The sequence below is a fragment of the Sus scrofa genome, chromosome 15, assembly GCF_000003025.6.
Source record: "Sus scrofa isolate TJ Tabasco breed Duroc chromosome 15, Sscrofa11.1, whole genome shotgun sequence".
NCBI classification, from domain to species: domain Eukaryota; kingdom Metazoa; phylum Chordata; class Mammalia; order Artiodactyla; family Suidae; genus Sus; species Sus scrofa.
The window spans coordinates 111782619-111797256 of record NC_010457.5 but is presented as its reverse complement, the minus strand read 5'-3'; positions in this window follow the sequence as shown (position 1 = coordinate 111797256).

Below are 14638 nucleotides of genomic sequence, written 5' to 3'. Positions count from 1 at the left end.
GGGGTTAAAATAATAAAAAGCGAAGTATTAGACATCATTTCACATTGCTAAAAGGGCAGCAAAGTGAAAATTAACCAACCTCAATTTTTTTAGTTGATTGGGTTTCCTCTCATCTAAGGAAAAGTGTTTAACTCATAACATTTATAAATATCCAAATTTACACAAGCCAACTGCTTCAAACTGTGTTATTAATTTATCATGGGTTAAATGAAAGAAGCCAAGACTGCTGTTCTACTTTGAATTCAATTCATTATAGCCCAAATTCTGTTAATAGGAATGTTTCAGACTTTGATTTTTGACAGAAATAGAAATGTAAAATTTTTCCAACATTATATCTAATTTTAAATTACTTATAAAATGGGTAAATGGATTAAAGAGAAAAAATACTCAAAAATAGTAGTATTGCAGTTCTCTCTTGGCAAAAACATTCCTAACAAAATTGTATTCCTAGAAGCCAAAAACAAAACAGTGGAGACACCAAAGCATATTGAGCAGGGCTTTAATGAAACTAACAAAGTGTTCATGTGGTCATATATTTCTGTAAGGTTTTTAAAATGTTAGTTTTTATACAGTAACAATTTGTTTTACCTTTATGTTGAGGGATTGAAATACAGCTTCTAACATTTGACTACAGGGAAAGGAGACTGGTGATGATGTCTAGCTTGGATTAGGTGGGATATACTAATATTTTTGTTGCTTCCATATAGTAGTGAAGATGCTGGCAGTCTCAAGGCAAGAAAGGCTTTTAGGAAAATACCTACATCGTCTGACCCAGCTCACCTGAGGCACATGAAGGTAGAGTCATAGGACATCTTGCAAGTATGTGGGTGATGGAGAAGAAGCAAGGCTGGAAATGAGGGTGTCAGAACTGCCACATTAGAGGTGGAATTCTCTTTCTTTCCATTGGAAAATAATTATATAAAGAAAATCACATATTACGTAAAGTGTTAAAAATAGGCAATCAAAAGATGATATGAAAAAAGATGTAAAAGACTGTGTTAAGTAGGTAATAAAAATATTACATTATTTGTCTGGAGTTTATATTTGTGGTATTGTCTCAGCTTCTTAAAATGTCTAGTTTATAATGATCCATTTCTTCATTGTAAATAAAATTTCATCTTGTATCTGCTTCGTACTAGTGATCTTAGATTCTTTTTCTTAAAGAAATTTCCTCAGAGTTTATAAATTTCCATACCCACAAAACCTGGATCTATCCCTCATGGAGTGCATTAAATGTCCCTTTTAGGGCACTGCATCGCCAATGTGTGAATCAGAAAACAGACCTGTGTTCCACAGCCCACTGTTTCCTGGTACCACATATCATAATACAGACACACTTTGAACACAGCAGCACATCTTCCCACAGAGGTCTTGGTGTCTCTAAAGCATTTCATTAGCAGAGTTCTTTCCAGGTGGTAGATTTTTGACCTCTGCAGGATTTCTGAGGTATTCGAAATTTGAGGGTGTGTTCTGGGAAAACGATACCTTCTCGATCAAATGATCCAATGAGAATGATACCTTCAGGATTTTCCATAAAGTACCGAAGCACCGCAAACTAAAAATCTAATACACAACATACCACCGAACTGCTTTCCTCCCTTCCTAAAGGGATAGGGTCAGTCTTTTGGGATAATGTTGTCCTTTCTTTACTAGAGAGCCAAGTTCTCACATAATTAAAGATACGCTCTTAACCTAGAACGCCTCTGAACACAGGTCAAAACACTAGGACCTAAGCAGGTTGTCTGCCATTTCTTTTCTTTTTTTTGGGGGGGGGGTGGAGTTTATTTTTATTTTTATTCCATTTTATTTTTTCCATTATAGTTGGTTTACAGTGTTCTGTCAATTTCTATTGTACAGCAAAGTGACCCAGTCACACATGTATGTACATTCTTTTTCTCACATTACCCTCCATCATGGTCCATCATAAGCGACTAGATATAGTTCCCTGTGCTATACAGCAGGATCTCATTTTCTATATTCGTTTCCAAGCTTTAGCATCTCAGGAGCGTAAATCTAGTAGCTGGCCTTGGTTGTAATATTTAAGGAGTGTGCACGCAAAGCATATCTTTATGTAGTTGTTAAACACATTTTCATAGACACTGGTCAGAGTAAATCAACATGGATTGATTCTAAAAGAGATCACTTTTGAAGGGCATTCTGGGATATGGTAACAGTTTATCTCAAATCATTTATTATTTTACTCACAGAAGAATAAAACACATTTATTTATACTTGGGCAACTGGTTTATTGCTGATAACACTAAGGGCAGGAGCAAACATTTGGGCAACTGGTTTATTGCTGATAACACTAAGGGCAGGAGCAAACACTTGTTGAAATCAAATACATTAGCGTTTATTTTGACTCTCATATAATAGAATGAATATAACTTTATTTGATCCTCCTTTGAAAAAATAGTAGCAGTCACCAAAAAGTGAGAAAGACTGGCTCATGCCTCCATCACCACACCATCCTAATGACTGAAAGACTGAATGTGGACAGCATCCGATTGTGTCAGAGTTCCCACAGATGGTTGTCATTCCAGCTGACAAAAGGATTCATTTCAATAATAAGCCATCTCTCACAGCAGATGCCCTTGGTCTAGCTTTCTGAATATAAACAAAGAGGGAAAAAAATCACCAAAGAAATCCTTTATCAGTTCAGTTGAATACTTTCATTTTCTATTTTATTTTTTCTGCTGCATGAGCTTCCTCTTCAAGTTTGAATATCCTCCTGTAATTACTGGAAATATAGGTGTTGACTAGATCCTTTCATGCCAGCACAAAACACGCAGTGTATTTAATGAAGGTGGGACTCTAGGCTACAGAAAACAAGGACAAGCAAACTTGCTTTTCTTATAGTAGGTGAGTGAAACCTGCAACCATCCTGGGTTAGCACTTCACCAGGTACCCAGAGGCCTACTCAGGAAAGATCCGTATGTTGTAGAAGTAATGGAGTTATTTAGACATTTGGAGCCCTTCCTCTGCCTTAGCATTGTGTGTAGGGACAAAGCATTCATGATCAAAGGAAAAGAGCAATAAGAATGTCTTGATTTCCTCAGTCTCACAGATTTCAGAGTAATGTCCACATTTTTTTCCATCAAATCTGTTAAACCAGAGAATATTTTATTATTATTTTTTGATGGCCGCACCCACGGCAGATGGAAGTTCCCAGGCCAGGGAATGAATCAGAGCCACAGCTGTGAACTATGCCAAAGCTGTGGCAATACCAGACATTTTAACCCACAGCTCCAGGCTGGGGGTCAAACCTGCACCTCCTCAGCAACCTGAGCTACTTCAGTTGGATTCTTGACCCACTGTGCCACAGTGGGAACTCCAGGCCTGAGAGTATTATGACCTAATATCAATGCATCATTTGATTCCTTAACTTATTTTGAAGTAAAATATTAAAAGAGCATTCACTAAAAATATTACAGAATGTGCATGTATTTGAAAAGAAAATATTAAACTTTGGTGATTTGTTATATTTTCTGTAAGAAATAAGAGCACATTTTGAGTCCATCAAAGGTAGTTTAGTTCAGGCTAAACTAGAAAAGTCTCTTCTTAAAGTTCGAATATTAACTGCTATTGAAAAATAGACTCTCTACAAAAAGTTAAACTTCTGAAACAAACTGAATAACCATTTTACATACTCTAGAATATAGAAATTGGTTTCTAAAATAAGTTCTTATTGAATTCCCATGGAATAAGATGCCTATTCTGGTTCTGAGTTTTCTTATCCATAAGGTGTGTGAATTTGTGTGTGTGTGTGTGTGTGTGTGGTGAAGAGGGGATTGATAGCTAATGCCGATACACCAAATAATTCTATGTTGCAGTTATTTCAAACGTTGAATAAAAAAGTGAGTGTAGGGGTGATCTAATTTACGTAAGGGTATTATAGCACTCTGAAGTGAAAGTGTTTGCTAGCAGCAGATATTTCCATTAAATATTTGTAGAACTTCAAAAGTTTTTCCTTGACTGTCCCCTCCCCCCACCTCCTAATATTCTCATCGTAAAAATATATTTCTAGTCTGAATTTCCTTGAATGTTGGAAACATCAGTCCTGTTTGTGTAGCAATATCACACGTTATGAGCAGGATTTTCATCTTTTATAGCTGATTTTGATCTACACACACAAAGAAAACTAATCGCAACATGAAATTGAAATAGAGCCACAGAGTCTGTGAGTTTAGCTCAGTTTGGGAGAAATAGGTGTCACAGGTGAGACAGATTCAGAAAAAAGAAGTGTGAATTTGGCCCTTTTTCTCTCCCTCTCTGAGACCTAAAACGGACATCTATTCCCAGTGGACGCTGAATCAGATAAGCCATTTCCCACTGGCTCAATTTTCTCATGCCCTGGCCTTATCCGACCAAACTCACACAGCATTTCTTTACTGGAGAGGATGAGAAGCATGCTTCCACTCCAATCATTAAACTCACAAGAGAGCTACAGAATTTATCAGACTCATTTGTTTTTCACCAAGGACCCCTGAGACCAGCCAAACAGTAGCTTAACTTGAAGAATTAGGAGCTCAGTCCTGAAAGTAATAACTGGACTATAAATCAGGTCATAAAATATAGGTTCAAGATAAGACCTATATGGTTTTACACAGCAAAACAGATTGTTTTGATGGAAAAAAAATACATTCAGCACTTACCTGTGTGTGATGAAGAAAAGCCCAGAGATGTGCTTCACAAGAATAAAAGTGCATAATAAATGCTTTTGCTGTATGTCGTAAAAAGTGCATAATAAATGCTTTTGCTGTACGTCATATTCTAAGTCCCATTCTCAGACTAGAGTCAAAACGTACCTTAAATGTTTCAGAAGCCTTTTTTAGTAAAGACTTTTTAAAATTTATCACAGATGCAACTTGTTTTCCCCCCAAAAAACTATCTTACATTTTATGGAACTAGAATTTTATGAAGCATTTTGAGAAACGTTGCTGTAGATAATTAGAAGTGGAATGTAAGGCCATGCTTGAACTAGTTGAAAATCTCTATGAGAGCTTAAAATTTTCAGTTCCATACTGAATACGTTTCCCTTTTTCCAGATGTTCAGGACACGCTGAGAAATTTGGAGTTCAGGTATCTAGATACATTAATGCTGCTTTTTAAAACTCCACTGACATAATTCCCAAGTGCAGCTCTATTTTGTAGTTAAGACGTTTCCAAGATGAGAGACTGAATAGGTTTACAATTTTATTTATCTGCCAGAATTTCCTAAATGACTAAAATCATGTGCTATGTTTAAGGACCAATTTGGTTATTAAAGATTTTACATTTTTTTATTTTGCCAAGGATTCCCAGGAAAGTCAATAACCTCTATTTCAAGTATTCAGGAAACTGAAGATGAATTTATAATCACAATTGTAAATATAATCAAAATTGTAAAATTGCTGAGGGGAGATGTAGCTGGAAAAAAAAATGGATCACTAAGTCAAAAGAACCAAACAAACAGGATGTTAGGTCTATACTCTGGCGGGAGCTGCATAAGGGTACAGGGTTTTTCACTCAGGGCAATACATAACTAACATAGGTTGCATGTTTACATATATATGATATTTATGTCCATGCTTAGTATATCAAAATGATGGCAAGAAAACAAGCCCTGCAATTATTTCTGATATAAAACTAACCCTAACCTGGTCTTCCAATGGAATTTTTTATATCAACTAGGAATTAAACATCTGGTCTGCTCTCTTCTTTAACAAACAACAACAAACTTTTTAATCAAAATGTCTGTTCTTCTGTACCATTGAAGAAAAGGCTCTAGAGAAGCTATCCAGCTTTTATCCATGCACACTGAGTTTTCAAGTTATCAAAGTGGGTCCAGGATTGTGGTAAAGATGGGAGAATTAAAGCATATTGCATCATAACAAGGCAGACCTATTTGGTGCTGTAATAGCACTTATTTTAACTGGCAGTGCACTGTTGCAGATTTAATCAGAGATGAGGACATATATTCTTGAGCTCACACTCTATATATCTAACAAACAAGACTATAAACATGGAAATAAAGAGATAGAGCTTTGCAGAAATGAAGAATAAAGAACAAACTGTGAAAAATTCAGTTTATTGGAAAGAGGCTCATTGAGGGTAAGGCTTTGACCGGCAAGGTGTTGGGAGACATGTTTCTATGATATTTTCTTAGCATCTTTGCTTCTATTTTCTATGCTGAAAACTCCATCTCATCTTGCCTTACTTTACCCCATCTTCCTGCTTGAAAAACAGTCGCATTGGTGGTAAATGACTTAAGCTTGAGAACAAAGACCTAAAGGCATAAGTTATTCATAGCGTCAGCTGAATGAGGACATAATGCGTTGGTCTAGGCACACCGGACCTGTGCAGATAGGCACGCCATTTGCACAAGCATGATATGTCCTCTAAAGAATAAGAGGAGGATGAGCCTCATGGCCCCAAGGGGTTTATGAGAGGTTGTTAGCATGATATGCATTAGCAAGGAGAACCGAGGTGCAAACCTAGGCATGCTGGGTTGCTACAGGTAGGCATGCCATCTGCAGAAGCACAATGGTGATTCTCTAGATGCTAAGCATAGACAGCTGATGCCAGGCTTCCTCAATGCTAATGATTATTACATATCTAAAGGTCAGAATAAAAGCTTAACCGTCTACCAGCTCTGTGACTTTTAAAAAAAAGAACTTATAAAATACTAATAAAAAAAAAAACTATATCCCTCACCTATAGCCCTCTCCTCACTTCACATAATCCTAAAGAGCACAATAAAAGCAGTGTGGTTTCTTGAGGTGGTGCTCTTGCTCCCTGAGACCTTGAGTCCCTGGGTTCCCACCTTTAATTAAGATAAATGTCTCTGCGTCTTGTTTTATGTTAACTTTTTCCTTAAGTTTCACAGCACCCGTTCTTCAGCCCTCACCTGCTGAGCTGGTCTCAGCAGCAAGGTATTGTTTAAATCAACCCACTTCACCCTGAGCTGTGGTGTAGGCCGCAGACACAGCTCGGATCCTGCATTGCTGTGGCTCTGGCATAGGCTGGTGGCTACAGCTCCGATTTGACCCCGAGCCTGGGAACCTCCATATGCTGTAGGAAGCGGCCCTAGAAAAGGCAAAAAAGACAAAATAAATAAATAAACAAACCCACTTCATTCTCTGTACATTTTCTTAGTATTTTCTGTCTAATGTTTTTATTAACTTCATTGCTTATGATTTGATATGCTGTTGCTTCTTGGAAAAATTCCAAAAAGACTCTATGCTTTTGCTATATGTTTGAAAATCTCAAAAGGTAGATGTATTAGAGTCCCTAACACACCACAAATAAACAAACAAGCAAATACACAAACAAACTGACAATATTGGAGAGGATTTCCACCTTAAACTATATTTATTTTGATGGCATCAAATTTATTTTATTTTATCAGGTATGCTAGATTTCTCTTTAAAGAAATACCAATGTCAGAGTAGAACATTAAAATATAGGGGGGAAAAGCCATACATTGAAAGAGTAGCATTTGCATACATTATTTTCAGGATATCAAAAATAGATTTGACTTTGAGGTAAGCTGTGCACACATAGTTCACATAAAAAAAAAAAAAATCTCTCGTAGTGTTTATTTTCCCCCAAAACGTATTAAGCCATTTTTCTTAGAATACTAATTAGGAATCAGAGTTTTCTAAAGAATGTATTTGGTGATGAATTCTTATTACTGCATACTACCTGTTCAATGTACTGAACTGGTGATCACAATCATAAATTTTATGAGGTTACTATGATGTAATAGGAAAGAGCGCAGTCTCCAAAAATTATACCTGCCAGGGCATCTTTCTCACTAAGCATGTCTCTGCCAGAGATGTAACTTCCTTTCTGTCAGAAATGGGGCTGAATGGACCATGCCGTAAGAGTGATTTCTTTTTATTTAACCTAAAAAGTGATTTCTTTTTATTTAACCTAAAGTCTGTATTCTTCTCCCCACTAATGTAGCCTCGTTATATGAAAGGTTAGTAAACATCTCTGTGATATTCCCTTGGCTTTTTGTTTCACCATGTTTAAGTGTAACTTCTGATAATCAGAAAATGTCTTTCTCTCTGGTTAAGGGGACATCAGGCAGGAAGAGTTTGTGGAAGGTAAAGTGAAAGAGGAAGACAAATTTAATAGTTGACTCATTTTCATGGTATTAGGTTGTGATGACCTACAGTTGACCTACCTAAGTTTTCAAGGTGGTTTCTAATCCAGCCCAGCCAATGTAATGACTTTGTTAGATGGACTTCATTTGCCATCTAAGTGGTATGACTTACCAGGTCACAGTTTGCATCTCTCTTGTGACTTTCCTTAGACACATGAGGTTTTGCACCAGAGGATCCTTCCGTCTTTGGTAGCCCATCTCCTTTCTTTGGTCTTCCTTGTGTTCTCCTCTCCTTTACCAGACCTGCTCAGCATTGCACACATGTGCTGGTGTGACACTTCAGGCAATCCAGTTGACAAACAAGAAAAACAGCACAAAGCGAGAAGGAATTGAAATACATGCTTTGAGTTTGTAAAAAATTCAGATTATAATCAAATCAAAAGTTTTTCAAATCAAGTATTTCAAAACAAGGCTGATGCTCTCCCTGGTAGAATGTATATATCTGTGACTCATGATGCAGCTTGTGTTGATGCCTCAAAAGGGCAGAAGAATAAGAGCTATGTCACATCAGAGTTCCCAGCCCCCTCTGTGGAAATGGGTCCTCATAGCTACCTTACCCACCAATTTCTGAACTTGCTGACACTGAGCACCTGAAATGTGAATTCCTCCTGAGTCTCAGTTGGTCTCTTGTTCATGATGGGCAACGAGACACACTACAGTGGGATGCTAAAGTAGACACACAGGTGCTGTAGCTGAGGGCACTGCAGTGGAACAGGGAGTGTCTGATATTTCTCTCTCTGCTTGTGGATTGTGCAAACCACAGAGACTCTATCAGTTGTTGGTCTTCTCAGGCCAAGGACTCCTGGATAATGCAGCTCACAACAGGATCTGAACAAGCTCTAGAATCACCTCTGAGTTGAGAGGATGCAGTTGGGCAAGTATAAGATAAGCCTGATTTTTCCATTTTCATACTTTTCTTATCTATGAAGTTTAAAAAACTTAACAGAATGAGTTGCCAAATGTTTCAGTTATCTATTGCTGCATCCATGCAGATAAATAAACAAAAATCCCAAAGTTTTCTTGCTTAAAATAACAACAAAAAGAGGATTCCCACTTCTTGGAAGATAATGTAGATATAATTTTCCCTGTTCTTCCCACAAAATAAAACAAACATAAGCTTTTGGAAGGTTATAGAGAAAAAGGTAGAAAAATTAAGAATTTGGTGTCCAAATGAGAGACCCGGTGGCGAGTTTCTGAGGTTTCTGTTTTTACTTTTGGTTTTTTTTTTTGGGGGGGGGGGCGCTGTGCTTGGGGTAGGCATGTGGAAGTTCCCCAGGCCAGGGATTGAACCTGCACCATAGCAGCAACCCAAGCCACAGCAGTGACAATGCCAGATCCTTAACCTGCTGTGCCATGTCCATAAATTTTTTGCTTTTCACTTCATATATCTGAGGCAGGGGCTGGCTGAAGAAGCTAGCAACATGGAAACAACCAATAAGCACAGACAAAAATGCCCCCAACAAAATCCTGCTTTCTGAAGCTAGAGGATCAGGAAAGGGGGAGCAAACCTCTAGCAGGACTGCCATAGAAAAGAGAGAAGAAAAAAAAAATTAACTAATATCAGGAATGAAAGAGAAAATACCACTTTAGACCTGTAGACATCAAAAGGATAGTAAGGGAATTCTACAAACAACTATTACACATATTTTACACGTTAAACAAAATGGATAATTTCCTTGAAAGTGCAAATTAACACACTCTCTTAACATGAAACTTTGAATAGTTTATTGAGGAAATTTTATTTACAATTTTAAAACCATTCCTCCTGAAAGAACTCTTCAGGGTCAAGTGATTCTGGAAGAAAATTATACCCACACATGTGAAAAATTAGCACCAAATCTACAAGCTTCACATTGATAAATCTCTTTTAAATGCCTGAAAATTGCTCAGACATTTTATCTCATTTATCTGGTTGCTTTTCAGTCACTATCTCAATTCTCTTTTCCAGCTTTATTCTTTTTTGTCTCTGTCCAAACTGAAGTTTATCTTGGTCCTGTCCTATTTTTTACTTACATGACTAAAATTTTAATTTCCAAATTTTCTTTTTCATTATTTTTATATCTACTCGTACTTATTCAAATTCTGCTTGCTATTTTCTTCTCTTTTATTTATTTATTTTTTTAAATTTCTGGCACGCGGTGGTTAAGAGGCCACTTTCTGAAGCCAGATAGCCTGGGTTTGAATTTGAGCTTCACCACTTACAAGCTAGTCGGGGCAAGTCACTTAAACTTCCCTCTCTTAGTTTATTCATTTGCAAAATGGAAATTATTCTCTTTAAGTTTTTTGGAAAAAAAATGTTGAGTCGTTAAATGTAAAGTTTTTCAAAAGATGCCTGGGGAGTAATGGTCTCCACCTGAATGTTGGCAATATTATCTTTTTGTGTTGTTAATTAATGTCACTTTTTTTTTTTTTTTTTTTTTTTTTAATGGTTGTGCCTAAGGCATGTGGAAGTGCCTGGGCTGGGAATCAAACTCACACCACAGCAGCAGCAAACCAAGCTGCTGCAGTGACAACGCCATATCCTTAATCCACTGCAACACAGGAGTACTCCATTAGTGTCATTTCTTAATTTGTCTCTACCAAAACCCAAAAGAAATCTTTCAAATATTCCTCGTTTTAACTTCAGCCAGACCAAAAAACCATACTCTGTATATAAATTTCTCGTTGATGTTGTTATTACCAAAACTTTTTTCACTTATATGATTTGGAATTTCCATTGGGAAGCTCATTTTGAATAAAAATCTTGTATTCCTTCCCCTCTTTTTCCTTCCATTTCCTAAATCTCATGTTCATCACTGTCCTGCAATTAGGTCCTATTCTAGAGCTTTTTCTACATTGTAAATAGCTCACACACAAAAAGTAAAGTGACATTTTGATAAAGCGTGGTTCCTTCATTCCCCATCTTAGCTGCATCTTTAAAATTGAAAAATTCAGTTCCACTGATCATACCTTCCTCCCAAATCAGCCCCTTTCCACCTCATTCCCAAAGCCAAACATTCTCATCTCCTAGGAGGAAAATCTTGGTTACAGTTTCAGCTATCGAGTCCATTATTCTGTGCTTCTCTCAGAGGCTCAGAAAGAAATTTAGTATATCTTGTTTTACCTGCGTTTGGTTCTTGAAAGAACACCTGAAAAGGCTTATTTTCCCTCTAATTATAAAAGTAATGTGAGAGTAGAAGAGCCACAGAGGAACTCATCATCTTAAGCAGAGAACGTGGTATTTTGTCCCCAATCCCAAGTACCTCAGTGAACAGCTTCCCTAAATATGTCAGAACCTGGACAGAAAACCAAAGACCAAAAAAATGAGGGACAGAAAAACAGGGTAAGGAAAAGACATATTTTGTTTGTTTGTTTGCTATAAAAGCAAACATATTTTCTTTAGAATTACTCCATGAAAGTTAAACTATAGTAAAATGATTATTTACTGTATCAATATAGTTATAGTGTTCATTCAAATGAAATATATCCTTTCATTATTATTCCTACAGTATTATTTTCAACTCCTTTAAAAATCCATTTATTATGTCCCTGGTGTGGAATATAGGACATTATTACTCAATAATAGAAGCCTCACTGTCTGAATTTTGGTCTAATTAATATTGGCATTGGGACAATATTTTCCTCTTGAAATTAAGCAAAACATTTCCTTAGCCATTTTGTAAATATGTCTTGTAGTCATGAGTAAAATATGCATCATTAAAAAGGAAATTATTTTGATTGGTTTATATCTTGTATACTTAAATCTAGAACTGTTTTAGATGAGCGAAAGATTTTTAACTCTAATTAAAAAGAACAAAATTTGATTTTATAATCATAGCCACTAAAAAGCAACATAATTTCCCATCAAGACACAGGAAGGGCTTGAACAATTCCTTGTTAGATGTTCTTCATCTCCAATTCTCAATAACTCTGAACATTAGCCTTATATTATATTGGCTTTTAGTGCTTCTGGTCAGGCAGGCCCTGCTGACTGAAATCTGAAAGTGCTCTATTTTACAGATCATTTGGAAAGTGTTATGATCTTGTTGCTTTTTCCTGAACACAAGCTGAAGTGGCTCCCTTCCTCTGCAATCACTGCTTTGCCTGGAGAAAGTCTTCTGTGAAAACACTGCAGGAAAGAGGCTAACTTCAGAGCCATGGCTCCTGTAAATTCTGAAAAAGACCTATGTGGGCCTCAATTGCTCTGCCACATACTCTTATTATATATTCTGAGTATCTTAGAAATGTGATGTCTAAGGCTACAATATTCAGCGTAATGCCTTCTTTCCAGAGAAATGGCTTGAGGTGAATGAACACAGCCTCTTATTAGTGCAAGGAAATAATGAGATTTACAGTCCTCTCTATTGATTTCTGCTAGAAAGGAACATGATATATTTCTCAGTCATTCTCTAAAGATTAAATATCTAACCCTAACACTATGTTGAAATCAGTGGAAGTGATTTTTTTTTTTTAAAAGACCTAAATCTGAAGATGTTTATAGATCTGACTTAGTTCCTTCTCAGGATCATAAGTCAGTAGCAGGAATTTAGAGATACAGACAATTTTCTTAAAACAACATGATTGTCTTACAGGCATTTTCCCTCCCATCCATGGGGGGAAAGAAAAAGAACAAGGATGAGACCAGCTCACTCAATTTCCTCCAAATGGGCAAAGAGGCTTGGGCTACACACAGTAGTTCTATCACTGGAATGTGAACGCCATGAAAGTAGGACATATTTTCGTTCATTTACTGCTGAATCCCCATTGCTCATAATGATGCCTAATGCAAAGTAGATGTTCAATAAATATTTACTGAATAAACAAAGAAATTTATCTGTCTATTCATTTTTTTATGATTTTTATTTTTTCCATTATAGTTGATTTACAGTGTTCTTTCAATTTCTACCATTCAGCAAAGTGACCCAGTTATACACACACACACACACACACACACACACACACACACACACACACATATTCTTTTTCTCAACGTTATCCTCCATCATGTTCCATCACAAGTGACTAAATATACTTCCCTGTGCTATTGAGCAGGATCTCATTGCTTATCCATTCCAAATGCAATGATTTGCATCAATTAACCCCAAATTCCCAGTCCATCCCATCACCTCCCCCTCCTCCTTGGCAACCACAAGTCTCTTCTTCCAGTCCATGAGTTTCTTTTCTGTGGAAAGGTTCATTTGTGCCATATATCAAATTCTAGATATAAGTGAAATCATATGGTATTTGACTTTCTCTTTCCAACTTACTTCACTTAGTATGAGAGTCTCTAGTTCCATCAATGTTGCTGCAAATGGCATTTTTAAAGGCTGAGTAGTATTCCATTGTATGTATGTACCACATAGTCTTAATCCATTCATCTATCAATGGACATGAAGGTTGTTTCCAAGTCTTGGCTAATGTGAATAGTGCTGCAATGAACATACGGAGGAGGGGGGTATGTATATTTTTCAAGGAAAGTTTTGTCCAGATAAATGCCTAGGAGTGGGATTGCTGGGTCATATGATAGTTCTATATTTAGTTTGCTGAGGTACCTCTATAATGTTTTCCATAGTGGTTGTACCAATTTGCATTCCCCCAAAAGTGTGGGAGGGTTCCTTTTTTCTCCATACCCTCTCCAGCATTTGTTATTTGTGGACTTATTAATGATGGCCATTCTGGCTGGTGTGAGGTTGGCACCTCATAGTAGTTTTGACTTGCATTTCTCTAATAATTAGTGGTGTCGAGCATTTTCTCATGTGCCTGTTGGCCACCTGTATATCTTCCTTGGAGAAATGTCTATTCAGGTCTTTTGCCCCTTTTTCAATTTGATTGTTGGTTTTTTTGCTGTTGAGTTGTATAAGTTGTTTGTATGTTTTAGAGATTAAGCCCTTGTCAGTTGCATCATTTGAAACTATTTTCTCCCATTCTGTAGGTTGTCTTTTGTTTTTTATGGTTTCCTTTGCTGTGCAAAAGCTTGTTAGTTTGATTAGGTCCCATTGGTTTATTTCTGCTTTTACATCAGTTGGGAGACTGACCTAAGAAAACTTTTGTAAGGTTGATGTCAGAGAATGTTCTGCCTATGTTCTCTTCTAGGAGTTTGATGGTGTCTTGTTTTACGTTTAAGTCTTTAAGCCACTTTGAGTTTATTTTTGTGCATTGTACTGTGTGTGTTCCAATTTCGTTGATTTACATGTGGCTGTTCAGTTTTACCAGCACCCCTTGCTAAAAAGAATCTTTTTCCCATTTTTCTCTTTTTCCCTCCTTTGTTGAAGAATAGTTAATTGACTATAGGTATTTGGGTTTATTTCTGTGTTCTCTACTTTGTTGCATTGGTCCCTATGTCTGTTTTGGTACCACTACCTCACTGTCTTGATGACTGTGGCTTTGTAATATTGCCTGAAGTCTGGGAGAGTTATGCCTCCTGCTTGGCTTTTGTTCCTCTGATTTGCTTTGGCAATTCTGGGTCTTTTGTGGTTCCATATAAATTTTTGGATTATTTGTTCTAGT